The 27,438-nt window shown below is 41.5% G+C and overlaps 1 non-coding gene across 1 annotated transcript; it reads left to right on the top strand.

Moving 5' to 3' along the window:
* The first annotated feature begins 2,456 nt into the window (after positions 1-2,456).
* Positions 2,457-2,541, top strand: TRNAR-UCG (transfer RNA arginine (anticodon UCG)). Its single transcript has one exon. It is a non-coding gene; the product is annotated as a tRNA-Arg (tRNA).
* Positions 2,542-27,438: the final 24,897 nt, after the last annotated feature.

Here is a 27,438-nt window from a genome sequence, read left to right on the forward strand (position 1 = left end):
TCAATGCTCAGCAGGAAATAGAGGATTTTGCTGGTCAGTCTGTCAGCTAAGGAGGGCATCCTTACAAGTCCTTCACCAGATGACATTTCCACCTCCACCCCTGCCACTGCCCCCTTCCTCCCGAGAGCGCCGCCATGGCCTCCACGGCTCCCTGGACCATACCACCCACCTGTGGCTTTGTTTAGACGCCCTTCCCAGTGCCTTCCTCCTCTCAGCTCGACAAAAGCCTACTGATCTTTTAAGTCAGCTGGAAGCACCTCATCTTACACAGCCTCTCTCTATCCCTCTCACTCACCTATTGTCTTCACATCACTGTTACTACCAAATACTGCATATTGGTTTCACTTCTTTGCTTATTATCTGTCTTCCCCCACCTAAAACAGGAGCTCCCTAAGGTCAAGGAATCTATTGGCCTTGGTCACCACCATATCTCCAGGACCTAAGAAGAGTGTCCAGTGCCTACACACAACTAAGAATCAAGAGGTAGGAAGTCAACTCCACTGGGAGGCTTGTTCCTGCCACACGTGAAAAATCAATGACTTTCTCCTTTGCAATTCCATAGACCACTGGCCCTCTTCATCTAAGCTTCCATTCAAAAAATAGCTATTGAGGGGCGCCTGGGTGGCTCAGTCGGTTAAGCGTCCGACTTTGGCTCAGGTCATGATCTCGCAGCTCGTGAGTCTGAGCCCCACATCGGGCTCTGTGCTGACAGCTCGGAGCCCGGAGCCTGCTTCAGATTCTGTGTCGCCCTCTCTCTCTGCTCCTCCCCTGCTTGTGCCCTGTCTCTCTCTCAAAATTAAATGAACACTTAAAAAAAAATAGCTACTGGGGCGCCTGGGTGGCTCAGTCGGTTAGGCGTCCAACTTCAGCTCAGGTCACGATCTCGCAGTCTGCGAGTTCGAGCCCCGCGTCGGGCTCTGGGCTGATGGCTCAGAGCCTGGAGCCTGCTTCCGATTCTGTGTCTCCCTCTCTCTCTGCCCCTCCCCCGTTCATGCTCTGTCTCTCTCTGTCTCAAAAATAAATAAACATTAAAAAAAAAATTAAAAAAAAAAAATAGCTACTGAGTACCAACCATATGCAAAGAACTGAGCACATTACGTAACATAGTTATATACTTTTCTATCTCCACTTTATAATGAATGAAATACTTGAGGGTAAAAAATGACTTATTCATCTATTTAATGGCCGTAACAATTAGGACAGTGTTAGAGGTGCTTATTAAAAAGGTTCATTTAAATGACTAGACATTTGGGGACATTGTAGTAAAGGAGACATAATTCCTTCCCTTATTTAGAATTGAGATAGCAAGTTTAAAAATTGCTCTTATAATAGAATTTTTTAATTTAAATGTCTATTTTGGGTAAGTAGGAAGATAAAGGTGCAGTTTCCTACTTTGCAGATCAAAGTACACATGGGTGGAACCTTTCCAGAGGCTCTTGTAGAGGGAGTCTGACAGCACAGAGCCCTCTGCCTTCCAATTCCTCCCCTAGGAAACTGTCTGAGAGGAGGAAAGAGTGTAAGACAAGGTTCCTGTCATCAATGTTTAAAACAATTTGCAGGTAGGAAAAACATGATCAGGGGAGCCTGAGTGGCTCAGTTGGTTGAGTGTCCGACTTCGGCTCAGGTCATGATCTCGCGGTCCGTGAGTTCGAGCCCCGCGTCGGGCTCTGTGCTGACAGCTCAGAGCCTGGAGCCTGATTCGGATTCTGTGTCTCCCTCTTTCTCTGCCCCTCCCCCACTCATGCTCTGTCTCTCTCTCTGTCAAAAGTAAACATTAAAAAAAAACCACAATCAAGCATTCAATATGAAGTTATAGAGCCACGAAAACCATTTGTTAGGATATTTAAGAAGGTCAAAAGATTTCTGAGATCTAAAATTAATTGAGCGGAGTGTTAAAAGTAGTATTCCCACTATGACTTTGGTAAAGAAGAGGAACATATACACAGACACACACTCACACATGTGAGTGCACACATGCACAAAGAAATGAGTGGAATATACAGTGAAAATGTTACCAGTAGTTAAATCTGAATATAGGATTATAGGTGCTTTTAATTCTCTTCAGCTTTTACTTTTTTTTTTTTTAATTTTTTTTTTTTCAACGTTTTTTTTTTTTTTTTTTTTTATTTATTTTTGGGACAGAGAGAGACAGAGCATGAACGGGGGAGGGGCAGAGAGAGAGGGAGACACAGAATCGGAAACAGGCTCCAGGCTCCGAGCCATCAGCCCAGAGCCTGACGCGGGGCTCGAACTCACGGACCGCGAGATCGTGACCTGGCTGAAGTCGGACGCTTAACCGACTGTGCCACCCAGGCGCCCCCAGCTTTTACTTTTTGAGTGTTTCAAAGCTTTCACAATAAAAACGTATTGCATTCAACACATGTGAACCCTAATGTAAACTGTGGACTCTGGATGATAATGATGTGTTGTGTTGGTATAAATGGTACTTCTGGGGCGCCTGGGTGGCTCAGTTGGTTAAGCGTCTGACTTCGGCTCAGGTCATGATCTCGTAGTTCGTGGGTTCGAGCCCCACGCCAGGCTCTGTACTAACAGCTCGGATTCTGGATTCTGCTTCTGATTCTGCGTCTCCCTGTCTCTCTGCCTCTCCCCTGTTCACGCTCTGTCTCCCTTTCTCTCAAAAATAAATAAGCATTAAAAAATATTTTTAAAAATTTTTTTTTAAAAATGGGACTTCTGGTGCCAGGATTATTTCTAATGGAGGAGGCTGTGCTTTGTTGGGAGAATGGAGCTGGTGTTATGTGGGAATTCTCTGTACTTTCTGCTCATTTTTGCTGTGAACTTAAAACTGCTCTAAAAAAACTCAAGTCTATAGTTTAAAATGTATTACTTTGATAACAAGAAAAAAATATAACCAAAAGGAAAAAAACCTGTCTTGAGAATTAGAGAACGAAGAAAACTAGAATGAGTTACGTTACATTACATGACATCACATGACATTAGAAAGAAATCAGCCAAGCTGAGAGGAAGTAACCTAACTCCCAGGGCTTTGAAATCCTAGGTGGATCTGCCTGCTTGATCTCCTACCGCAAAAGGAAAGCAGCCTCGCGTGTTCCTGAAAGAAGGGGAAGACCTTGGAGCACGTTCCGTTGCTGCACATGAACCTGCACACATAAAGGCATGTTCTCTTTCCCCCCTCACACACATTACTCACATTCATAAAGGAAAAGCTATCCTTTCTCCAGATTCCCTATTAGGAAATTCAACTCATGGAATAATCCTGTGCCTCCCAGAAGCCTGATCAGGAGAGTACTCTAGGGAATGTCGGGCTCCATTTTTATGAGTCCATATGACACATCTATTAAGCATTGAGTTGTTTTGTGTGTGTGGTTTTTTTTTTTTGGTTTTGTTTTGTTTAGAGATTTGGGGAGGGTGGTTGTTTTGACTGAATCTGGAAATTATTTTACCTCTGAGAATTTGTTCCCTTGAGAATAACTGAGAAAGTTTTAGTTTCTGATTAAAACAAAGTAGTGATGATCGATTCTGAGAGTCCCAAGATAAAGTAGAAGATTTACAAACAACCATCAGCTTTAACTCTTTTAAAAAATGCCTTTCTCAGGCTTGCTGGGTGGTTCAGTCGGTTGAGTGTCCAGCTTCAGCTCAGCTCATGATCTCGTGGTTCTTGGGTTTGAGCCCCACGTCAGGCTCTTTGTTGAAAGCTCTGAGCCTGGAGTCTGCTTCAGATTCTGTGTCTCCCTCTCTCTCTCTGTCCCTCCCTGTTTGTGCTCTTCTGTCTCTCCCTCTCTCTTTCAAAAATAAACACTAAAAAAAAAAAAAAAAAAAAAACTAACTAACTAAAAATCCCTTTCCATCCTATTTATGTCTGTGATCTTCTTGCTCCAAACCATGGGCACTGCAAAATATTAGCACCCTCCTAACTCAGGCACTCACACTGTCATCGGGAAACGCGCAGAAACATCATTAAAAGGCGCTTGGTTACAAAAGGACGTACTGTAAGGCCTGGTAATTCTGGGAAGCAGAGAAGACACATCTCAGCAGCATTCGCAGGAGGATGAAAGAAAATGAGGCCTTGGGGCAGTACAAAAGAGGTACACTAGGCGCACCTGTTGAGTGGTAGTTGTAGACAAAATGGTTATTGATTGTTATATTGTCAACCTCATAAATGGTGATGAAGTCAGCATGAAAGGGACCGAGGATATTTGTCCTGGGTCACTGGCCAGCTGTGTGTCCATGTACGCCTCCTCCGTTCTTCGTGGCTCTGTTTACTGTCTATAAAATAAGGGTGTTGCACTAGAGGCAATCTGTTCCCAAATCCAACTGAGCATCAGGTTTCTAAAAATACAGATTACAGGACCAGACCCCAGCCCTTCTAAATAAGAATTTCTGGGGGTTGGAATTGTTTTTAAAGAGCCCCGGGTGTTTTGACTTGAACACAGTCAGTCAACCAAAAAGAGTTTGGGCACTGCTGGTTTATATGTAATCACTGGCCTTTTCCACTTCTAACATCTCCTAATTCAAAAGAATCAAAGGGATGCCCAAAGGACCACTGTGTGTAAAGATGTGATCATCCAAACCTTTATGGATTTTAAGTGAGGAAATACTGAATATGGCCTGAGGTGATAGACAAGGGAGATATACTAAGTGCACCATTACAAAGCTTAGATCTAGGGTTCACAGAAAATAAATCTGTAGGAGTATAGCTAGACGAGAATGTCACCCTTTCGGTAATATTTACAACACACTGAAGTCTTTCAGTCGGTAAAAAAAAAAATACCTCCTTGCACTGGAACTTTGTTTTGTGCATTTAAAAATACAATCACCAGAATTTCAAAATTATCCAGCTATGTTAATGTCAAATACAGGAGAGAAAGGGCTTACTGAAATTAACATAAAAATACAAAACTTCCGTCCATAATCAACACCTCTGAATAAAGTTATTCAGATCAGCTATTTTCATTCAAGATGATTATCGCGAAAGGATTCAGAGAGTGTCTTTGAATGTTAACCTGAATAATTCCATTCAAGGAAGAATTTTGCATTAATATAGAAGTTACCACCACAACTAACTGCAAACTGAAAATTAACTTTACTAGTACTGAACACAGCACAAATCTTCAAGAAAGACTTCACAGGTCCCAAGGGTTACAATGCCACATAGGCTCCGGGCGGGGGTGGGGGGGGGTGGTGGGGGAGGAAGGTGATCCTTGCCTGAGGGGCCCTCAGCTTGACAGTGTTTAATCACTGCATATTCCAGCTTATGACCCTTATAACCCTGGTGGCAGACAACTTAACACGCTTCATGCAGTTTGTCCTCAAAAAGGAAACAGAGTTAACTCTCTTTCAGAAGCCACTATAGTAGAGAGGGAATATGGGCTACTAAAAAGAAAACCAGCAAATTGACGTTGCTACAACCTACCGCATCCTAAGTGAAGGTATAAGCTGAGTCTGTTTTCATGTTTTCGGGCCTCAGGACATTATTTTGAGTCAATGGGAATGCTCTTCTAGCTGAGTTTCTTTGTGTATGAGTGAGGCTCGCTGCTATCATACCTCTACCATGCTGATTGACTGATTCTACTCAGCCGACATGGAATGCTTAAGTGTGTCTACTCTTGCTAGATCTAGGGGATGTCATCCTTGGAATAAAGGAAGAAGCAGACAATTGAATTGTTTTTCGTTTCTGGCTCGGAGACTGCATTCAATCATTGATTAATTAAAAATACTTTTCGGGATGCGTGGGTGGCTCAGTAGGTTAAGTGTCCAGCTCTTAATTGAGGCTCAGGTCATGATCTCACAGTTCATGATATCGATATTGATATTGATATTGATATTGATAATTGAGTCCCACATTGGGCTCTGCACTGACAGCACTGAGCCTTCTCAGTGCGATTCTCCCTCTCCCCCTCTTTCTCTGTCTCTCTCTTGCTCACGTGTGGTCTCTTTCTCTCTCTCTCAAAATAAACATTTAAAAATACTTCTTGATTGCCTCCATATGTTAGGAATTATTCTAGCCTGCAAATATAGAGAAATGAATAAAGATCCTGTTACCATCAACTAGTAAAGCATTCTAATAGAGCATAAGAAAATAAAAGTCCTATTACCAGCAACTAGTAGAGCATAGGAAAGACAAGTAAACAAGGTAATTTTATTTTTTTATTTTTTTTTATTTTATTTTTTAATGTTTATTTATTTTTGAAGGAGAAAGAGCGCACAAGGGGTGGAAGGGCAGAGAGAGGGAGACACAGAATCCGAAGCAGGCTCCAGCCTCTGAGCTCTCAGCACAGAGCCCGACAGGGGGCTCAAACTCACAGACTGCGATATCATGACCTGAGCCGAAGTCGGACGCTCAACCGACTGAGCCACCCAGGCGCCCCAATAAGGTAATTTTAAATAATTATAAGTTCCTTAAAGGAAATGGAGAGGATGCTGATACACAGGGTGATTGGGAGAAGGCTACTTGAGATAGATGTTCATAAAATCCCTCTCTGAAAATGCTACAGAATTTCAGGGACTCCGGCCCTTACCTTTCTCATCTAATAAGCACTTATTTGTTGTGGCTAATTCTGGAAATTAATATTTCCCTCAAGGTCCAGTATCAAAAAATGCCCAGAATCCACTGATCCCACCTTTATATACAAACCACCAAACAAACAACAAGCAAGCAAGCAAACAAACAAACTGTCTGAGTTGGGACTTTGGCAGAAATGTGGAAAGTATTCATTTGGAGACCAGCTCAGGACTAATCAACAATTACGGCCACTGAGTTATCACCAACCAGATACCATATGGAAGAAGAAATGAAAACCAAAAAAATAGAATACTATATAGATTCTGCCTTTGAGGCATATTCCATATCTTAGGAAGGATATAATCTATTGCTTGGAATAATTCTATCCTGAATAGCTATTCAGACAATTAAAGCAGTGTCATAGTTTTTTGGATAGTGCCTTCTATTTCACAATGTAATGCTCAGCACAATCCTATGAGGTAGGTGGTATATCTCCATTACATATAGAATAGAAAAGAGGTTTTAGGGGGCTTATGCAACATGACCAAGGGCACAAGTAGCTAAGTACTTATGCAACATGACCAAGGGCACAAGTAGCTAATTCTGCACTAAGGAGCAGAATCTAGACTTGAGCTCAAACTTTCTGAGCTGTTATGGTGCTTTGCCCTCCCACAATGTACTCAGGAATAGGAAGAAAGGAAGGTTTATCTCTCGGTCACATTTTGCTTAAGGTATAAAGCATGACAAGAGTATAGAATTAGACCTATTATCTTGGGATAAGTTGTGTTAGTCTGGAGAGGGTAATAATCTCAACACTTCACAACTGTGAAGCCCATTATACTGTTGGAAGGATTTCATATGCCTTACATCATCTTAGTCACACAATCACCAAGTGAGGTTGCATAAGAGTCCATGTAAGCCTCTCTTCCAGAACATTCTGAGCTACCACAGCTTCCAGTGACAAACAATGCCCAGTTCTGAACTCAGATTGCTCTACTCCCACCTTGCTTAGTTGACAGAGTTTTGTGTTGTTCTTGGCAATACCTGCCCATTGTACATTTCCCCAACTAGATCAAATGCAACATGTGGGCAGAACCATGCCTCCTACCTCGATGCAAAGCAGGTAACAAAATAGAATCTGTTAACAAGGAGAGAAAACCGGTATTATCAGCTTCACTTTATAGAGGAGAAGAACAGAGGCCAACAGACATAGCATGGCTTCCTCAGTGACTCACCTAGTTAGTTACAGGCAGAATCACATCTCAGAAGCGGCATCTCCAGAAAGCCAGCCTAGACTCATTTCTCAAAATGTTCCATCCCCTTAGATCCCATTTCCTCCAACCCACCCCTCAGGCATGCCTGGCATTACCAACCTGGGATGAAGATCTGGCTCTGCAATAAATAATTCAGGGAACTCATTTTGTTCAACTGACCCATCCTTATCCAGTGCCCACTTCATGTCTTCACGAGCATGCATACGTGCACACACACACACACACACACACACACACGTTGATTCAGGCCTTTTAGAAAAATAACTCTAATTATTAAACACATTCTATGAACCTGGCACCGTGCTAAGCAATTTCTATACATATTATTCATCTTCATAAGAAGTAGATTTTATAACCTAATTTAACATAATGAAAATAGAGTGACTTGCCCAAGGTCACACAGGTGGCAATGGGCAGAACCAAGATGGTTTCGTTTCTTCAGTAAGCATTTGCCTCTGTGCCAGGCACGGGCCCGGCCCTGAGAATACAGCAATGAATGAGCCAGGATGTAACCCCTGCTCTCTTGGAGCTCACATTTCAGGGAAGGAAACAGATAACAAACCAGGAAACTAATAAATCAGCAAGACAACTGCCATTGGTTCAATCTGTTAAACAATCACTAAAATAGGGCAGTCAGGAACATGTCTATGTGACCACACACACATGAGATCTGAATGACAAGGAGACAGTCATGCCAAGATTTGGCAGAAGAACTTTCAGGCAGAAGGGACTGTGAGTGTGAAGGCCCTGAAGAGAGAGCAAAGTTGGCAGACTGAAGGGACAGAAAGAAGACGAACGTGAACGGAAAGGGTAACTGAGGGGGGATGAAGGAAATGAGGTCAGAGGGGTGGGCTGTGACCAGCTCATGAAGAACACACAACAGGGTAAGAAATCTGGATTTTATTCCTACTGTGACAGGAAATCACTGTAGGCTTTAGCTTTATACACATAATTTTTCAAGAATGCTACCCTTGCCCTACTTTTCCTTTGTCAATGAACAAGTTATCCAAATCTAGAGGCAATCTGAATGCCGGGGGGGGGGGGGGGGTCCCTGGCTGCTTGTGGTGAATCGGTGGTGGGGCCATCGGTGGGTGCAGGACTGTCACTTCTGAATCTTGGGCTCTCAGTCTCAGAATCCAGATGCCCCTTGTCACCACGAAGAGACCTCAGTTCAGCAGAGACAAGACTGGACATGCATGACTACAGGGTGGGAAGTGACAAGGAGTAAAAGGCAGAGGTCCCCTTAGCACGTCTGTTTGTCTATCTGTCAAGTTGAGCAATCAGACTTGGTGCCTTCTTATTCTCAACTGCCTCCCTGCCAGCCATGGGCATGTGGGCTCTCCCTGAGTGCTGTGACCGATCCCACCATTTTATTACATGTTCTATTTTTATATCCTATCACTCCCACCTGTGATGGCCTCCATCCTCACAGGCACATGGCACAAACAGCCTCCCCCGTTCTTCCTCTCTCCTCACGTCCACATGCACCTGGAGAGGTAGACCGTCCTACCTCCCTGCTAGTCACCTGCTCTCAAGAAACCAGGTACACTTGACAAAGCCCCACTCTGGATCCTGGGTAAGCAGGACTTAGCCGGCTGGGCCTCCTAATCCATCCAAAGAGAGAGAGACCTACTGGTGACCCAGACTCTGAGCAAGACTCTGATCTCACTGTGGAAAAGACACTTCCCAGGCACCAATCCAGCGTGGGCACCAACTCAAAAGGGTAAACCCCACAGAGCCCATCTGCCTGCTTGGCCACACAAAGTCAACAGTCTCCCAAGCTTAGAGCGACCAGGGTAAAGGAAAATGAAAACAAAACCAAAACAACAGCAAAATAAAATAAAACAAACGACCAAACACTACTTCCTGTATAGACCCTCAAGAACCCTAGCAGAAGCTCTAGAATTTTCATATCAAAGAATTTCACCCTCTTAGTCTCATTCAGAATAAATCACAGAGGCCAGACAGCTGGTAATGACCCATCAGATTTAAAAGGGGACTAAAGGGGCGCCTGGGTGGCACAGTCGGTTGAGCGTCCGACTTCAGCCAGGTCACGATCTCGCGGTCCGTGAGTTCGAGCCCCGCGTCGGGCTCTGGGCCGATGGCTCGGAGCCTGGAGCCTGTTTCCGATTCTGTGTCTCCCTCTCTCTCTGCCCCTCCCCCGTTCATGCTCTGTCTCTCTCTGTCCCAAAAATAAATAAAAAACGTTGGAAAAAAAAAAATTTAAAAGGGACTAAAAGGATTCCAGATAATTCCTTTCAACTTGACCCAGACACACCTATCCGGCTACAGAAATTACCTCACTGCTGCTTCTCCTCGGCTACCTGAGTACTGCTGTTGCCATATACAGAAGGATAGGCTGAGGTTGAATCACTTGAGAGGTTACCCCCTTCTCAACTCGAGGTAGCCAGGGGTCATGGAAAGGATCTGGGATTAGAATCATACAGAATTGGATCCAAGTCTTCCTGCTAGTATTTATCAGCCATGGAGACCTGACACCTCCATCTTTGCTGGGGATCTTGGACGGCGGACCGTCTGGGATGAGTCGAAGGAAGAGACGAGAGGTCCACAGGGATAACTATACTTAACGGTGCTACATATGCAGAGACCCGAACACTTAGTAAGCACGCCAAAAATATTAGTCTCTATCTTTCCTTGCAGACAGGCCTGACGCAGGGGTCTTATCTTCTGACCCCATGTCCTTCTCTGTAAGATTTAACATGGTATGTCCTGCAGAATTTGCCTGGATTAAAAAGAAAATCTCTTCTCTTTACTTACATCTGTATTAAAGAATATTGCTGCAAAGTGTCATGGAAATAATCTGGTACAATACCTTCATTTCACAGATCAGGAAACTGAAGCTAAGAAAAGAAACAAATTGCCCGATGTCACACAGGAAGTTGGCAGGACAAGGATCCACGTCGGTCCATCCCACACAACAAAGAGTGGCCTATGGACAGGCGAAATGACTGTAAACTGTAATAACACGGCCATCCCTACAATTTGTGTGTCACTTCCTACATTCTCAACATGCATGAATTCATTACATCTTCATAACAGGCTCCTGTGTATCAGCTTCCCCAAGCTGATAACCACAGTGGAGCCAGAATTTGAACTTCAGGGTCCCTTTGCTCCAAAGCCCTGCTCTCACTCACCACCCTCAGCAGCCCCCCACGCTTATTTATCAAGCACCAGCTATTAGCTTAACATGGAATGGCCTACAGAGAAGTTGTAAGGCACAACCTTTGCCTTGAGAGACCTAACATTTTATTGGGGAGAAAAAAAATACACACTTAAAATAATTCACAGCAGTCAAAAACAACCGTTCAAAGTGGTGACACGGTGTTATGTGGATGTGAGAGAAGGAAGAAGAATGTGGGTCCAAGACGCACAGGAGGTCTTTTCGGACAACTTGCAGCGGGAGCAGGCCTGGAAAGCAGGTCTGTCCTGGGAGCCCAAGCCCTGTCTAGGTGGTGTGGTGGTTTTACAATACGTCCCCAGATCCTTTGACGTGCCTCTCTTCAAGAGACAGAGTTTAGTTCTCCCCCTCAATATGGGCAGGACTCAATGACTTACTTCTAACAGACAGAATACAGCAGAAGTGACAGGGAGTGACTCTTCAGGCTCTGACATAAAAGGCGCTGTCGTTCCCATCCCCCAGTCTTGAATCAACTGCTCTTGGAAAAACCAGAGGCCTTGTTGTGGGTTCGCTGAAGCAGTTCTGTGAAGAGACCCACGTGGCAATGAACGGATGCCTCCTGCCGATAACCTTCGAGGAGTTGAGACCTCTTGCCAGTAGCTCTCCTTTTCGAAGATGACCCTCCATCCCCAGCTGGAAGTCAAGTCTTTAGCTGACCGCAGCCCCGGCTGACATCTTGACTGTAACTTCATGACACCCCAAGCCAGAGCCACCCATCTGAGCTGCTCCCAAGTTCCTGATCTGCAGAAGCTGTGGGACGATAAACATGTGTTGCTTTAAGCTGCTAAAATTTGGGGGCAGTTGGTTACACAGCAATAGATAACCGATCCAGGTGGTAATGCTTTTACATGTATTGAAGGGATGTGAAAAATAAAGCGGATAAGGATAATAAGGTGAATGGCAGACTTCACAACTTCAAACCCTAGTTCTAATGCTCTGAGATCTAGAAGATGCAGGTTAAGCTGGAGTTAAGTGCAGAAAAGCCATTTCTCCAAGTTAATAGCCAGAAGCCAATTTCCTGAAAGCTCAGTTAGTAAATTTACCAAGCAACTACCCAGGGTCGCTGTGTGCCATCAAGAGTGGTGAATACTAACTAATCTTTCTCCTGAGGGGAGTCGACTGGCCCCAGAATAGAAATATTCCTCTCCAGTGTACCCAAGGGCAGTGGAAAAAACCCAGGCTTCTCACGTGCAATCTGACTTTGTAATTACAATTTCAGGTAGCGATCATTAAGCACACGCCCCACCCCTCAATTTACAGATAAGCATCTACCTATAGGTGCACACACCAGGCCCCAGAACAGGATTCGTTCCCAGTGCTGTGTCCTTCATCCGGGTCACCCATCACAGAAACATCCGCCACACCACGATCTTAAAGAAATGATTATCATTTGTGGCTCTAAATAGGACCACATTATTTTCCACAAGTGTCAATTTTCCGCTGCAATATTACATTTTCCAACATTTAGTTTTCTAGCATTTTGCCATGACTATCTGTGTAGATTAGAAAGGTTCTTAACTGTTATCTGTAATAGATTTTGCCTGTAGCAAAATTCATGCAGGCATAATAGAAGAACAAAGTGTGCTCTGATGAAATTGCAACCATAATTTCCAGATGCCTGACATTTATTGCTTATTGCTATTAGAATTCAAGTGCCTATTTGTTTTGTACTTTGCTTTTACTCTTGCATCACAACATATAATGGAAAAAAGATATTTTAAATGTTGGGTTAAGTATCACAGATCAACACGAGGCACCAACATAATCAATACTACTTAAACATACTCCTAGGCAATTAATTTTTAAAGAATCAAATTGTTGTACCCCATCAAAATTTATAACGATACCAGAAAGGGTGTTACATTCTTTAGTGTTTAATTAAAAGCAACATTTAGCACTCATGCAGCTAACTGTTAAGACATCGGAACATAAAAGGTTTTGCTTATCATTAAGATGAGGGAGGTACAATGGACTCTTTACATTTTTGATGATTAAATGTTAATTGTACTTTACTAGCTAGTATGCACTTATAAAATTACCAGGACCAATCATAAGGAGGGCTGTAAGAGGCACAGCTTAAAACTGCCACCCTACGGTGACCAGTGCGCTGCTGAAACTCAATATCCAAATAACCGTCAGCCTTTTAAAAGAAGAACGCAAGTGGGTTTTAGGACTCCCGTGTTGATAAAGTTGAATCCAAGCAAGCGCAAGGAGCAAAATTCGCATAGCTTCAGGGAGAGGCACCGGAAAGATGAAGAGAAGAGAAGAGAAGAGATGAAAGAGAAGAGATCTAGGAAGTAAAACAAACAGAAAATTGCACTGACAGGTCCAAGCTGAGAGAGAGAGAGAGAGAGAGAGAGAGAGAGAGAGAGAGAGAGAGAAAGGAGGAGGAGGAGGAGGAGGAAAAGACAGAGGAAGGGGAGGAGGAAGGGAAGGAGGAGGAGGAGGAGGAAATACAGAAGGAGGAGGAGGGGAAAGCAGAAGGAAGGAAGGAAGGAAGGGCACTTTCCAGCCTTTTGGGTTCAGACCGAGGAGTGAAGATTCAAAACAGGTGAGTGATGCTGTCAACCTCAGGTCAGGGTGTCCGCTCAAGACAGAGGCACTGCGCAAATGCCGAAAGTGTGTTTAGGCCCTTAAGAGAAAAAATGGCAGGTGAAATGAGAGTATCTTACTCAGCCTATCAAGCTCATGGACCAGTTGGGTTAAAGAATGTCAAGGGGGCTTGGAAAGCACATAGAGACCAACTAGACTCCACCATGGACCACTTTCATTTATTTCCCTCTACAAACTCCGCATTTGCCAAAATTTTGTCCAACAAACTGCATTGACTCCATAATAAGCAATGTGGTACCACTGGAGGCAAGTCTATAGCTTCTATTAGGCTTTTGCAACACAGAAAATCGCTTTTGGACCACACCGCTACTGTCCACACCTTAACTGAATCCTTTTTTCAATGGTTAAGAAAATGATGCCTTCCCTAATACTGATGATGACTGAGACTGATCCCAAGAAGCAGAGGGCACTGACATGGTCTATGAAGGCAGTTCTACAAGTATGTGGTTTCTATAGTGAAAGGAGCACACAGTCTCATAAGCTACCAAGAACTCTGTGCACTGGCCTGGAAACCTGCAAATTTGCACTTCTTCCTTGGGACTGGCTGTATGACTAGATAAGAACCTATCAGAACCCGTATGGCGTGGGTTCTAGAACTGGATGCCCTGACAACTATTCTCAGAAGTACATATGGTACTAGGGGATTCCAGAGAAATAAGGTGCAGCCACTCCACTTAAGGAATCTATCAAGAGCAGGCCTGTGTAACAAGATAGAAAATTTACACGGAACGCTGAAGTTAGGTAAAGAAATTACAACTACTCCATTCTTCGTAGCTGACCTCATCTTCTTGATGAAATCTTAACCCTACTCCAAAAGGGATTTGGATGTGCCATCCACTGGCATTTCAGTGTCTTCCAATTCATATTGTCTCGTTGGGTAACTAAGTTTGTTTTTGGTAAATAAATCTTAGGAACATCTTTGTACACTTGTCTGCACATATGTATATATAAATTTGCACGACACCATTTAGATGACCATTAAAAACTGCATGTCACTAAATTCAAGATACCATGAAATTCAGTTCATTAGTGAGGACTGGACCTAATAAGAACAATCTGTGAATGTGAGTGTGTGTTTGAATGCAAGAGAATTCAGGGGGTTTCGAGTTCTGGGTTCAACCAAGAAAGACTTGCTGAATCTAGAATGAGTCTGAATATAAGGCTAAGGAACGTGGACTCAACCTCATAGGCAACCTCTATCGATGCAGAATCAGAGGCACCAGGAAAGAAATGACACTTTAGGGAAATGATTCCCATAGGTTTTGCAGGGTAGATTACTAGGAAACCGCAAAACTTCCTGCTCTTTAACCCCGGCATGGATTCATAAAGGGCAGGGCAATGGTAATGGGGCAGAAAGGAAACGGGGGTATAGTGAACACTGATGAGAAGGTCATGGTGTAGGAAGGGACAGGGTCAGGGGTGAAAGACAGGGGGGAGAACAAGGTTGGCATTAGAGATGAAAAGCTTGGTTGGTGTGTTTCTTTTAAATACTGCCTTTCAAGAGTCATCAGGATATTCACATAAAGATCTGGGGTATTGTTCCCTAAATATCTGGATGTTTGTGATACAGACTACAATTAAAGCAATGAGAATGACACTCATGCTAAACCATTCTACCTGGTGTTCCCTAAAACTTCTGATATACCAAAGGCAAGGGAACAGAGGATAGGAGAGAAAAATTTGTTCATCAATCCCAACTTTCTTTTCCAAATCACTGTATGACTTGACCCAACTGGAAGGTAACATTTTCTCAAGGAAATGTTTCAGATATAGAAAAAAAAAAAAAAAAAAAGATAACAAGAGTAACATAATCAATCCTTGCACACTCACCAGAGGATCACTTTTGAAATGTATGCTTTGGAGAACAATTAGTTCAGGGGGAACACTGTGCCAGACCACTTAACATCAAATGTGGCGTTCTTCCTCATTAACCCCTCAGAAATATGTGTGAAGCATTTTCTGTAAATTTTCTCTTTTTTTCCAAATTTCAAAGTGTTTAGGCAGATCCTACAACCATCATGGTATTTTACCTAATTTGTGAGAAAGAAATAACACATAAATGTTGTTTAAAAATCCCCAAAGTACAGAAAGGTACAAAATTAAAATGTACAAGTCTCTGCTCTTTCCTAACCCTTTGCATTTCAAAGATTTCTATTGTTAACGGTTTCTTGTTTATCCTCCCAAATAAAAAGGATGTTAACTCACATTTATGATTTTGTTTTTTAATTTAAACAAATGCAATCCTAGTGATCATTGCTTATTTTGTTTGATTACACATCACAGCAGTATTTCTATGTCTATACATACCACTCTAATACAGATCTGTAACAGCTGGATGGATGTGCTGTGTGTTCATAAAGCTAGTCCCCTGCTGGGGCACCTGGGTGGCTCAGTCGGTTGAATGTCCGACTTTGGCTCAGGTCATGATCTCGCGGTCTGTGGGTTCGAGTCCTGCGTTGGGCTCTGTGCTGACAGCTCAGAGCCTGGAGCTGCTTCGGATTCTGTGTCTCGCTCTCTCTCTGCCCGTCCCCTGCTCGTGCTCTCTCTCTCTCTCTCTCTGTCTCTCTCTCTCTCTCAAAAATAAACATTAAAAAAAAAATTTTTTTTAAAAAGCTAGTCTCCTGTTAATGAACATGTAAGTTGTTACCAATATTTTGGTATTACATTCAATACTCAAATAATTTAATGCATCTGTCTTGGTGTAGGTTTATAAGAATATCCATAAAGTAACTTCCTAAATAAGGAATTTTAGGGTCAAAGGAGATTTTATTACTAACATTAGTAAATATTGCCAGATCGCTCTTCAAAATGGTTTTACCAATATGCATTTTCACCCAAAGTTGTAAGAGTACATATCCCCTTACCCCCTTACTATGCTGACCTATAAATCTGACTTCTTATCTGACTTACTAATGCATTATTAATGACTACACACCATTGTCAATTTCATTTGCTTCTCTAACTATAGAGTATGATTAAGTATCTTTTTGTAGGGAGATTAGCCTTTTGTATTTCTTTTTGAATTAACTTGTGAAAACTCAGTAACATGCTACTGCAAAGCATTTTTATCAAACGCCTTGCCTGGTTTTACACTGGGAGTCATTACCTAAGAGATTTCCTACAGCTTATAAATTTCCAAAAGAGTCAAATCTCTGGTTCAACGAGCTCCATCAAGAACTCACATTTCCAACAAATATGGCTAGTGCTCAGGTTGTCTTATAAAAGCAACAAAATAGAACCAATGACATTTACATCACACTCAACTTATGAAGCACAATAGTAGATGGAACCACCTGAAAAGAGAGATATTTAGTGTCTTGAAGAAGAGGTCTGATCAAAAGAGAGATGATTGATGTTAGCAGTAAGATTAATGTTAGGAAGCGGTCTACAGTGTAACTGAAAGAGAAGTGAATAGCAAGAAAATATTTAACCTGAGTTTTCAGATACTGCCAATTTTTTGAAATAGTTCTTTTTTTATATTCACAAAGAAGAAGGGAATGACTGAATGTAGTACCAAGACGATACCTACAGCAGGTGTACGAAAACAGATGTGATGAATTCAGGTAATCTCGTCTGTAATTAAAGAAATTCAATCCATTAATGTCTTCAACCCAGACTGCATATTAGAATCATCTGGAAAGCTTTTTAAATCATTCAATGCCTGGGCCCCACCCCAGATCCACTGAGTCCAGAGCCAAGCATAGAATGTTCCCCCAGGAGATTCTAATGTGCAGCTATACTTGAGAATCTCTTCATTAAGAGCATCCTATGGGGTTCAGTTATATTCTCAAGCCACTTTAGCTAATCTAAGGACCCCTTTCCTGAAGCCTCATACTCATGACCATGCCTTGCTATAACATTCTGAAAATCAGCATCTGGCATAATATCTATTAGAAACCCATAAATGCAGAAGAGTTAGCCACAGCAGACACAGTGGAATACAGTGAATGGGAAGCTTCCGGGGGTCTTTTGAAGGAATTAATGTTAAAAAAAAAAACAAAAAACACAACTGACTTTATTGATGGGAGTATAATCTGGAGATCGTTTTAGCAGTTTAAATCAAGTCTTTAAAATGTGCATATCTGGGGGCACCTGGGTGGCTCAGCTGGTTAAGTGTCTGACTTCGGCTCAGGTCATGATCTCGCGGCTCATGGGTTTGAGCCCCAACCATGAACTCTGTGCTGACAGCTCAGAGCCTGGAGCCTGCTTCAGATTCTGTGTCTCCCTCTCTCTCTCTGCCCTTCCCCTGCTCACTCTCTCTCTCTCTCTCTCAAAAATAAACATTAAAAATTTTTTAATTAAAAAAATAAAATGTGCCTATCTGTTGACCCTTAAATCACATTTCTAGAAACCATGGATGTGTACAAAGACGTAGGCATGGACTAGGACGTTAATTGCCGTGTTGTTTCACAAAATTGGAAACAAGTCATCTAAGGAACATTAAATAAATTCAAGTTCAGCTACACAATGGAGCATTACATAAGCAGATTAGTCATTCAGTCACATGAAAAATGTGCAAAATGTATATTAAGTGAAAACGCAAGCTGCAAAGTTCCACATGTAGCATGATCGCGTTTCTTTATAAATGATATAATAGCACATTTACTGAGGGCCTTCCTCATTCCAGACATGGTTCTCAATACTTTACAAATATTACTACTGTTCGCACATTTTAAAGATGACACCGCTGGTAAATACAGAGCGCACACTGGTTGTTGCCAAAGGGGAGGAGGCTGCAATGATGGGCAACATGACTGAAGGGGAGTGAGAGGTAGAGGCTTCCAGATTTGGAATAAATAAGTCACAAGAATGAAAGGTACAGCATAGGGAACACAGTCGGTGGTAGTGGAAATCGTGTTGTTTGGTGACAGATGGTAGCTACACGTGTCGTGGGCATGGCAGTAGAGACTTGTGGAGTCGCCATGGTGTATACCTGAAACTAATGTGACATTGTGTGTCAACCACACTTCAACAAAAAAAGAAAAAAAAAAAAAGATGAAACCGCCAGGACACAGAGAAGTTACTAATGGGCCTGAGGTCACACAGCCAGTAAGTGCAGAGCCCGGCTCTTAAATTCACACTCTGGCCCATAGCCCATATGCTCTTCTTAACTGCTTACACCACTAGTACTGATGTTTATGCGCATAAAATGTCTCAAAGGATAAACGAGAAGTTTTATCGTTTACCTTTTGCTAGTAAACATCTAGTGTTTTCTATAATGAGCATATGTGACACACAGATTTTAAAAGTTGGTACATTTTGGGGGCGCCTGGGTGGCTCAGTCGGTTGAGCATCCGACTTCGGCTCAGGTCGTGATCTCACAGCTCGTGAGTTCGAGCCCCGCGTCGGGCTCTGTGCTGACAGCTCAGAGCCTGGAGCCTGCTTCGGATTCTGTGTCTCCCTCTGTCTCTGCCCCTTCCCTGCTCATGCTCTGTCTCTCTCTGTCTCAAAAATAAATAAAGATTAAAAATAAATAAATAAATAAATAAATAAATAAATAAATAAATGTTGGTACATTTTTAAGGAATGGCAAATCCTTTAACAATACCAAATAAAGACGAGACAGGAAAAGAAAAAGACTTATAGGGGGACAGGGGTGCAATTAAGAGAGGGCAGCTGAGCACCTGCCTGGTAAGGAAAGTTTCAGGAGAGAGTCAGTCTCTGAAGCTCTGCCCCAGGTCCCCGCCATTTGAATGGGTACTTCCCTACCTGTTCTGAGACACAGCAAAAGATTGTCAAATTGCAAAAAGAGGAAGATGGCAACAGCCAGAAGGTGATCCTGTAAATTCTGTAGAGCAAGAGTCATTCAGGGTCGGAGAGAAACTGAGCGGCTGAGTAGGGAGAAGTCGTCAGTGAGGAGATATTGAAAATACTTGAGAGGGAAGAGGCTGGGCAAGGGGGAGAGTCAGGCGTTCATAAATGGAAGGAAGGAGAGACAAGACAGCACTTACAGAAGACCTCAAGAAAGGGAGTCTAAGAGCGAGCTTCCCCTTCACACCTCCCCCCTTCTGGACAAAGGCCAAAGTTAGAAGCTGAAAGAGTCTTACTGATGAAGAAATCGAGCCATCAGCAACAAAGCAGCGATGTGGAGCTCAGCAGAAGCTAGACACCAAAGGTCTGCGATGGTGCCCTGCAGCCCAGTTCTTCTTCCAGCGACATCGGCAAAATTAAAACACAGAGCTCACACCTCTGGCACCGTGCTATTCCTCCTGGCCAGAGACCCGGCCTTCTGACTCTCTGCCATCATTAGGGTCTGCCTGCCAACGATGTGACTCCCCACTTCGGCCAAAGCTTCAGTGGGTAGAATTGCTTAGGGAAGTAGGACATTCATTCTGAGCTAGGGAAAAATTCTAGAGTATATTTCAAGAAACGCAGCTGGTTGTGTTACTTTTAGGAACATGTAGACATTCAAACTACGGTAACAAGTTCAAACTACTGCCTAACAAAAATACTTTTGGAATAAGCAACTGATTTATAACTGATATGTAAATCTGGGCTTCTAAAGTACTTGGAGGTGCTGTAAAATAGAAATTAAAACAGATTCTATTCAGTATTTTAAGTACATCGTTACATTTTATTTCCACTTTCAGCTTCTATTTTAAGAAGGACTCTTCCCTTCTTCATAGATTCCCCATCCTTATTATTGACAAGACAAGGTTAAATAAATAAAGTTTCACTCTACGTTTCGCTTCACTTAGCAGATGCACTCAATATTTTCACACGTTCACACTTCGAATTACAGCAAAGACCACATTCAAGCCAAGAAGCGATTGTCCTTCACAATCGTTCTACAACCAGAACTCTCAAATTAATGAGTTTAATAGCAGATTTTTCCTCCTTTGGACACTAACCTCTTTCTGTCTTTAGATATAACATATGATACCTGGGAACCATATGGAAATTATGCACAGACATGCACCAGGATTGTAAAAGCCTCACTGTAGAAACAGCTATCCCTACAGTAAGTACTCACATAACTTTTTTGCCTCCTTATTATTGCAGTACATAATTCACTCCTCTGCGAGTTCAAATTGCATATTACAGCACATTAATGTTGGTCTTCCTTTATAGCAACCCATCATATGGTTAGCATTCCCATTTATAACCTGAATTACTTTTAGTTCTCCAGCCATTTCGCCTAACTACTTCGAATCAAATGGGAAAATGATCACATATCCCAAGTTGCAGAAATATGCAGTCATAAGAGCTGGTTGGGGTACAATGTTGACTCCTATCTGTAGGCGCGGGTGTGCCCACCTCTGAGGTCAGTTGCCCTTCTGAGTCTACAAAGTGTATTGGGGCTCCTGACGCCATTGAGAAGCAGCCTCAGCAGTGGGTAGAACTGAGGACCAGCCCTGCTTTAAATAAAGACTACAGCCAAATTAATTTTTGTTTAAGGGAGGAGAAAAAGGAGTTTGGAACCTTCAATGGCTTCCCATTTGCCCTAAGATCAGGATGGAAATACTGGGCCTCCCATGTATACTGGCCCCTGCCAGCCTCTCTGGTCTCATCATGGATCTCTTTGCTTTGTTCACTGAAAAGCAGCTTCCCTAGTCTCCTTTCGGTTCTTTGAATACAGCATGTTCCCCCTCAACACAGGGCCTTGACCTACACCATCATAGTTCCCCAAACACCCTTTCCCCTATCCTGCATTACATAGTTAGTTCCACCTCTTCAAAAAGTCTGATTCCATCATTAGTTCCCCAGACAACCTCTTCCCCAGCTTCCCTGACTGCATCACTTTGCTCTAGTATATAATCTCAGGCAGGATAATTCATTGAATGTTTGTAGTACATATACAGATGTGATTTTTTTCCTTTCTTTCTCACATTTCAAGCCTATGGCTTGGCCTTTTTATTCTTCCTTGCATTACCAAGTTTTACAGAGCAAAGAGCAAAAGCGTCCTGTCTTTGCCAGCAGTTTAAGCCTATCGAAGAGATAATGCCAGGCGTCCAGAGAGATGATATAGAGCGTGAGACAGTGACAAATCCTATAAGCAGTAGAGACCTTCTCTCTGCTCCCAGACAGCCCCCCTGAAGAGATGGCAAGACCTTCAATGGATGGCCGCATGGCATCCCTAGAGAACTTCTTATGGGTCCAACAGCAGCATGCCTCTGCCCTTCAAGGACATTTCCACACTAGTCAGAAAAAGATACCAAGCAATGACCATAACAGCTATGGGAGCTTGGAAACTAGAGGCCCTTTTACTGCACTGTCCACGTACCACCGGAACCCCCTAGGCTGCAGTGACCAGGAAGGGGGAGGCAGCCCCAAGGGAGACAGAACTTCCCACCTCCCCAGATGGGGGAGAACGAAGATGAGTTAAAAGGAAAGAATGTCATAGCTCTTGCACATCGGAGTTTAGGAACTGCTGTTCACACCTGTTTTACACTCATCTTCCCTCTCAAACATTTCACTCATCTATATTTTTCAAATTTTCAATTGTGTGTTCTTCATTGACATCTTTCTCCTTCTCTACTTACTAAGATCCCTAAGGGCAGGGACTAGGTCTGTGTTGCTCACTACGCTATTCCCAGGGTCTAGCACAGTGGATGTCTACACTTTCCTTCCTTAGATTGAACTGCATACAGTAAAATGCACAAATCCTGAGTGGACATGTCAGCAAATTCTGGTAAGCATATAATAGCAAGTCAAAGTACAGAGCATTCCCATCATCCTTGTGTCCCTTTCCACTTTTACCCCTTTTCTGACCAGAGGCAACCACTATTTTGATTTCTATCCTCATAGATTGGTTCTCTCCGTCCTTCAACTTCATATAAATGGTAACATACAGTATGAACTAGTTTGTGTCCTGAGTGAATCAATCATCATATTTCTGCGATATACCCATGTGTTATCTAGATGAGTAATTTTGTTCCATTTTTGCCGCACACTATGCCATTGTGTGAATTTACCACAATTTATTTATCCATTTTCCTGTTAATGGGCAACAAGAAAATTTAAACATGTTGTTTTGGATTTTTTACTATGATGAATAAAGCTGCAAAGAACATTTTTTTACACAAGTCATTTTGCAGAACTATGCTTCCATTTTTCTTGGGTAAATAAGTGGAAGTTGAATTGCTGGATCATAAGATAGGTGTACATTTAATTTTATAAGAAACTGCCAGTTTTCCAAAGTACTTATGTAATTTTACACCTCCACCAACAATACATGAGCAGTCCAGTCACTCTGAATCCTTTGTATTAGTCTTTTTAAATGTTATACATTTTAGGGAATATATAGTAATTTCCTATTATGGTTTTAATTTGCATTCCCCAGCAGGCTTGTGATGTCAAGCATCTTTTCATGTACTTAGCAGTCTTTCATATATCCTTTTTTGTGAATTGTCTAAATCCTTTGAACATTTTGTATTGGGTTCTCTTTTTGTTATTTATTTGTAAAAGTTCTTTAAATATTATGGATACAAGTGATGAGGGATGTCAAAGAGACACGACCACCAGTTGACCTGTGACCCCAAGCACTCAGAGACTCCCCACCCCTTTTCCTGTCCTTGGACTGTGGGTTCAACTCGCCTTTCCTGATCCCAGAGGCTGCTCAAAGGACATAGCCTTTGACATAGGGATGTGGTGTTGAAAACACCTGCATGTGTACAGGACTGGACCCAGTTAAGGCCTCTTCGAGAATTTTTAAGACTTGATGGGCCAGTACAGGGATGCATTCATCTTGGTGCCGCCCAAGACAAGCTTTGTATGTAAGTTCCCTTTACTTACTAAAACTGCCACCTACCAACTGGGAGTGGCCTCTTTTTTCTCTCTCTCTCTCTCTCTGCCCTCTTGAGTACAAGAGGGACCAGTTTCAGATTACACTCAGGAAGCTCCCGAGAGGGTTGCAAAGCAGTTCTTATGGATTTATGTGGAACACTTTATGGAAATGGTTTTGAATGTTTTCCCTATTCTGTGCTTTGCATTTTCATTTCTGAACTTGTGACTATTAAGGAACAGGAGTTAATTTTAATGAAATGAAGTTTATCTTTTTCTATATAATTTTTGCATTTTGCCTTGTGTCCAAAAAATCTTTGCATATGCCTGGGTCACAAAGATATTTGCCTATTTTATTCATCTAAGAGCTTCATAGTTTCAGCTTTTACATTTCGAGCTGTAATCTACTTCTAGTTAATTCTGTATACGGTGTGAGGTATGACTGGCAGTTCATTTTTTTTCCCACAGTTATCCAGTATCATTTGTTGAAAAGACTTTCCTCCTCCCATTGAACTGCATTGGTGTTTTCTTGAAAAAAACAATTGACCACATATATGTGTGGATTTATTTCTGGACTTTCTGCAAACTCCATGAGCAGAGTAAAACCATATTTAGTAAGGTCTCTACTTTTTCCTCAACAGTATTTCATGGACTTCAGTGTAGAGGTCTTTTACATCTTTTGTTCAATTTATTTCTAGACAATGGTAGGTTTTATGCTATTATTGATGGTATTTTTAAAATTCTATTTTCGGATCGCTGCTAATATACAGAGGTAAAATTTATTTTTGTACACTAACTTTTGATACTGAGATGTATTTTTTTGATACTGACATGACTTTTGATACAGATACTGTGATGCTGAATTCACATCCCAGATCAATTAATATTTTAAGATTCCTTTATATATGCAATCGTGTCACTGTGACTGGTTTTGCTTCATCATTATCAATGTTTCAATACGTTGAACTCCACCACAGTGTTGAGGAGAAACGGTTTAGAGTAGAAATATTTGCCTGTTCTCAATGTTAGTGTGAATGTTTTCAATCTTTCACCACTATGAGTGCTGTTAGCAAATGATGCTATTTTACCATTATGAATGGTGACATCTTTTTCAGAGATGCCCTATACCAAATTGAAGAAATTCTTTTCTATTCCTAAGTTTCTCGCAGGTTCCTCTTCCTCTTTTGTAATCATAAACGTGTACTGGGTTTTGTCCAAATGCTTTTTCTGTACCTTCTGAGATCATCATACGAGTTTTCTTTTTACCCTGTCACGTGATGAATTACATTGGTTTTTCAAATGTTAAAACAAACTTACATTCCTGGAATTAAACCCACTTGGTATTGATATATTATATTTTTAATATATCGCTGTATTTATTGCTAATAATACGGTAAGGTGTTTTTGAGTCTATTTAATGAGTTATTACGACCTGCAGTTTTCTTTTCTTGCAACGCCATTCTCAGGTTTTGTTGTGCTGGCTTGATAAAATGAATTAGAAAATCCCTGCTCATTTTTTTTTAATAAGTCTGTATAAGATTTGAATTATTTCTTCCTTAAACATTTAATAGAATTCACCAGCGAAGTTCTGGAGACAGAAGTTTCTTTGTGAAAAGGATTTTAATTATGAGTTTAATTTTTAATGAATATTTAGAGTTATTCAGGTCATCTGTCTCTTTTAATTAGTTTTGATAAGCTGTGTTTTTATGCAAGTTGTAAAATTTGGTGGCACAGAGGATCAATAACCTCTTTCATCTTTAATACTGGTTTTGTGTTTTCTCTTTCTTGATCAGTGTTGTTAGTAGTTTATCAGTGTTATCACTATTTGTTAAATGATAATCAGCTTTGGAACTTGATATTTATCTACTGTTTTCCATTCCTTATTTATTAATTTATTTTAGACCTTTCTTCTTTGCTAATATGAGCATTTAAAGATACGATTTTCTCTCTCAGCATCACTTTAGTTGTACTCTACAAATTTTGATACTTGTGTTTTAACTATCATTTATTTCAAAATATTTTCTAATTTCCTTTATAAATTCTTCTCTGAAGCATGGGTTGTTTGATTTAAAAATATTTGGGGGAATTTGTAGATACATTTTTATTACTGACTTCTAATTTAATTTTCCGTTGGTCAGAGAACATAGTTTATATTCTTTCAATCTTTAAAATTCTGGGGGGCTTGTTTTATAGTCCAGAATATGGTCCATTTGGTTAATCTTTAATGTGTCCTTATAAGATGTATATTCTGCATCTGTTGACTATAAGAATTCCATAATGTCTATTACGTTATGTTGGTTGACAGTGTTGTTCAGATAACAAGTTGTTCAGACAGTGTTGTTCAGTGTTGTTTCAGATAAAAAAAGAATGTCAAGGTCTCCAATTCTGACGCGGATTGATCTATTTCTGTCTTTAGTTTTGTCAGTTTTCGCTGCATGTAGTTTGATTCGCTATTAGATGCACATATATTTAGGATTATGCCTTCTTGATGAATTGGCTCTATGATTCTACAATGTCTCTCTCTTATGTCTGGTTTGAGGTCTTCTTTGTCTGATTAACAGACGCATACCAGTTTCTTATGAGTAGTGTTTGCATGGTACATCTTTTTCCTCTTTTGACTTCCCATTTACCTGCATTTTTATATTTAACGTACATCAGCTGTAGACAGAATTTAGTTGTGTAGCCATTCAGATGACCTTGCTTTCTTTTTCTTTTTCAAATTTTTATTTTAATTCTAGTTAGTTAGTATATAGAGTAACTGATAATCTTGGCTTTGGATCTGGAGTATTTATTCCACTTAAATGTAATAGAAGTATGGATAAAAACCGGGTTTAAATCTACCGTTTTGTGATTTTTGTTATTCTTCTTCTATTCTCTAATCCTCGATCCTCTTTTCCTGCCTTCTTTTGTATTCACTGAGTACTTTTTCGGATTTCATTTTCTCTTCTCTATGGATCTTTAATCCGTGTGTGTGCTTTCTATGGCTGTTCAAGAGAATCACAATACATATTCATTAAGCGAGTAAATGGTTGGAGCAAGAGACACCCATTTACAATCCTATCAGTCCTGCATCAAGCCTAGAACACGATGAGCCATAACACGGCCAACACTGATAACATGCTCTTAGATGCACATATATTTAGGATTATGTCTTCTTGATGAATTGGCTCTATGATTCTAAAACGTGTCTCTCTTATGTCTGGCTTGAGGTCTTCTCCACATGCCAGTGGAGGCGAAACACTTTAAATTCAGGCTCACCTTGTGATGGCAAGGAATTCTTGTCTCAGCTTTAATACAACTGTTTCTTGGTCTGGTTGCACTTTTAGTCCTTCCTTCATTCAATTGTCTCTCCATCTAACAAACATACATTTCCTTCTTTGGCTATCTGTCAAAATCGCCTTTGAAGATTTAAAAACCACAGGTGCTGAGACCAAGACCTATTGAGCCAAAATCTTCAGAGAGCTTCCAATACACACATAAGTTGAGAGCCACTACATTAGTGAATGCCCACTGAATTCTGGTCACTGGCTGGAAGCACTAATCCTTTAATGTCCCCCACTGACGTGCCACAGAGCAGGCTCCCTAACAGCAATGTACACAAATTCCTTCTCTCTTCTCCAAATTATGCACAAGGCCAGGAAAAAAAAAAAAAAAGTAAGAAACTAAAGAGGCTCATTAGGTTTCTAATAGGCTTTCCCCCCTCTTTCCCTTCTTTTTGGAGACTGGCCCCCTCGAGGCACAACATAACTCAACTCCCACGGGGGGAAGTGTGGAGAGGCACGTTGAAACTGCAATGGCAAAACCTAATGGCAGCAAAAGAAAATTAAGAGAAGCCAAAACAAAAAAAAGAAGCAAAAAGAAAAGCAAAGAGGGAAGTCTTATCGATAATGTACTAGAAAAGATTTCTTTAAAAGAGAAGCCTTGCCTCGTCACATTTCGTCTCTGTGCGCTCTGTAGACAAACAGAGACTATGGCTCGTGCGTCCTTGGAATGCCTGAATTAGGTATAAGCCATTGGCCCCAACTCTACTCAGTGTGTGCTTTGTTTGGCCTATCATGGCCAGCTAGCAAAAGCCAGCGGATACTCACTGCCGCAAGCAGAGTCTTGGGGCCCCACAAGCTGTGAAACACATTTACGACCAGAAT

This window comes from Neofelis nebulosa, chromosome 17, assembly GCF_028018385.1.
Source record: "Neofelis nebulosa isolate mNeoNeb1 chromosome 17, mNeoNeb1.pri, whole genome shotgun sequence".
Lineage (NCBI taxonomy): Eukaryota > Metazoa > Chordata > Mammalia > Carnivora > Felidae > Neofelis > Neofelis nebulosa.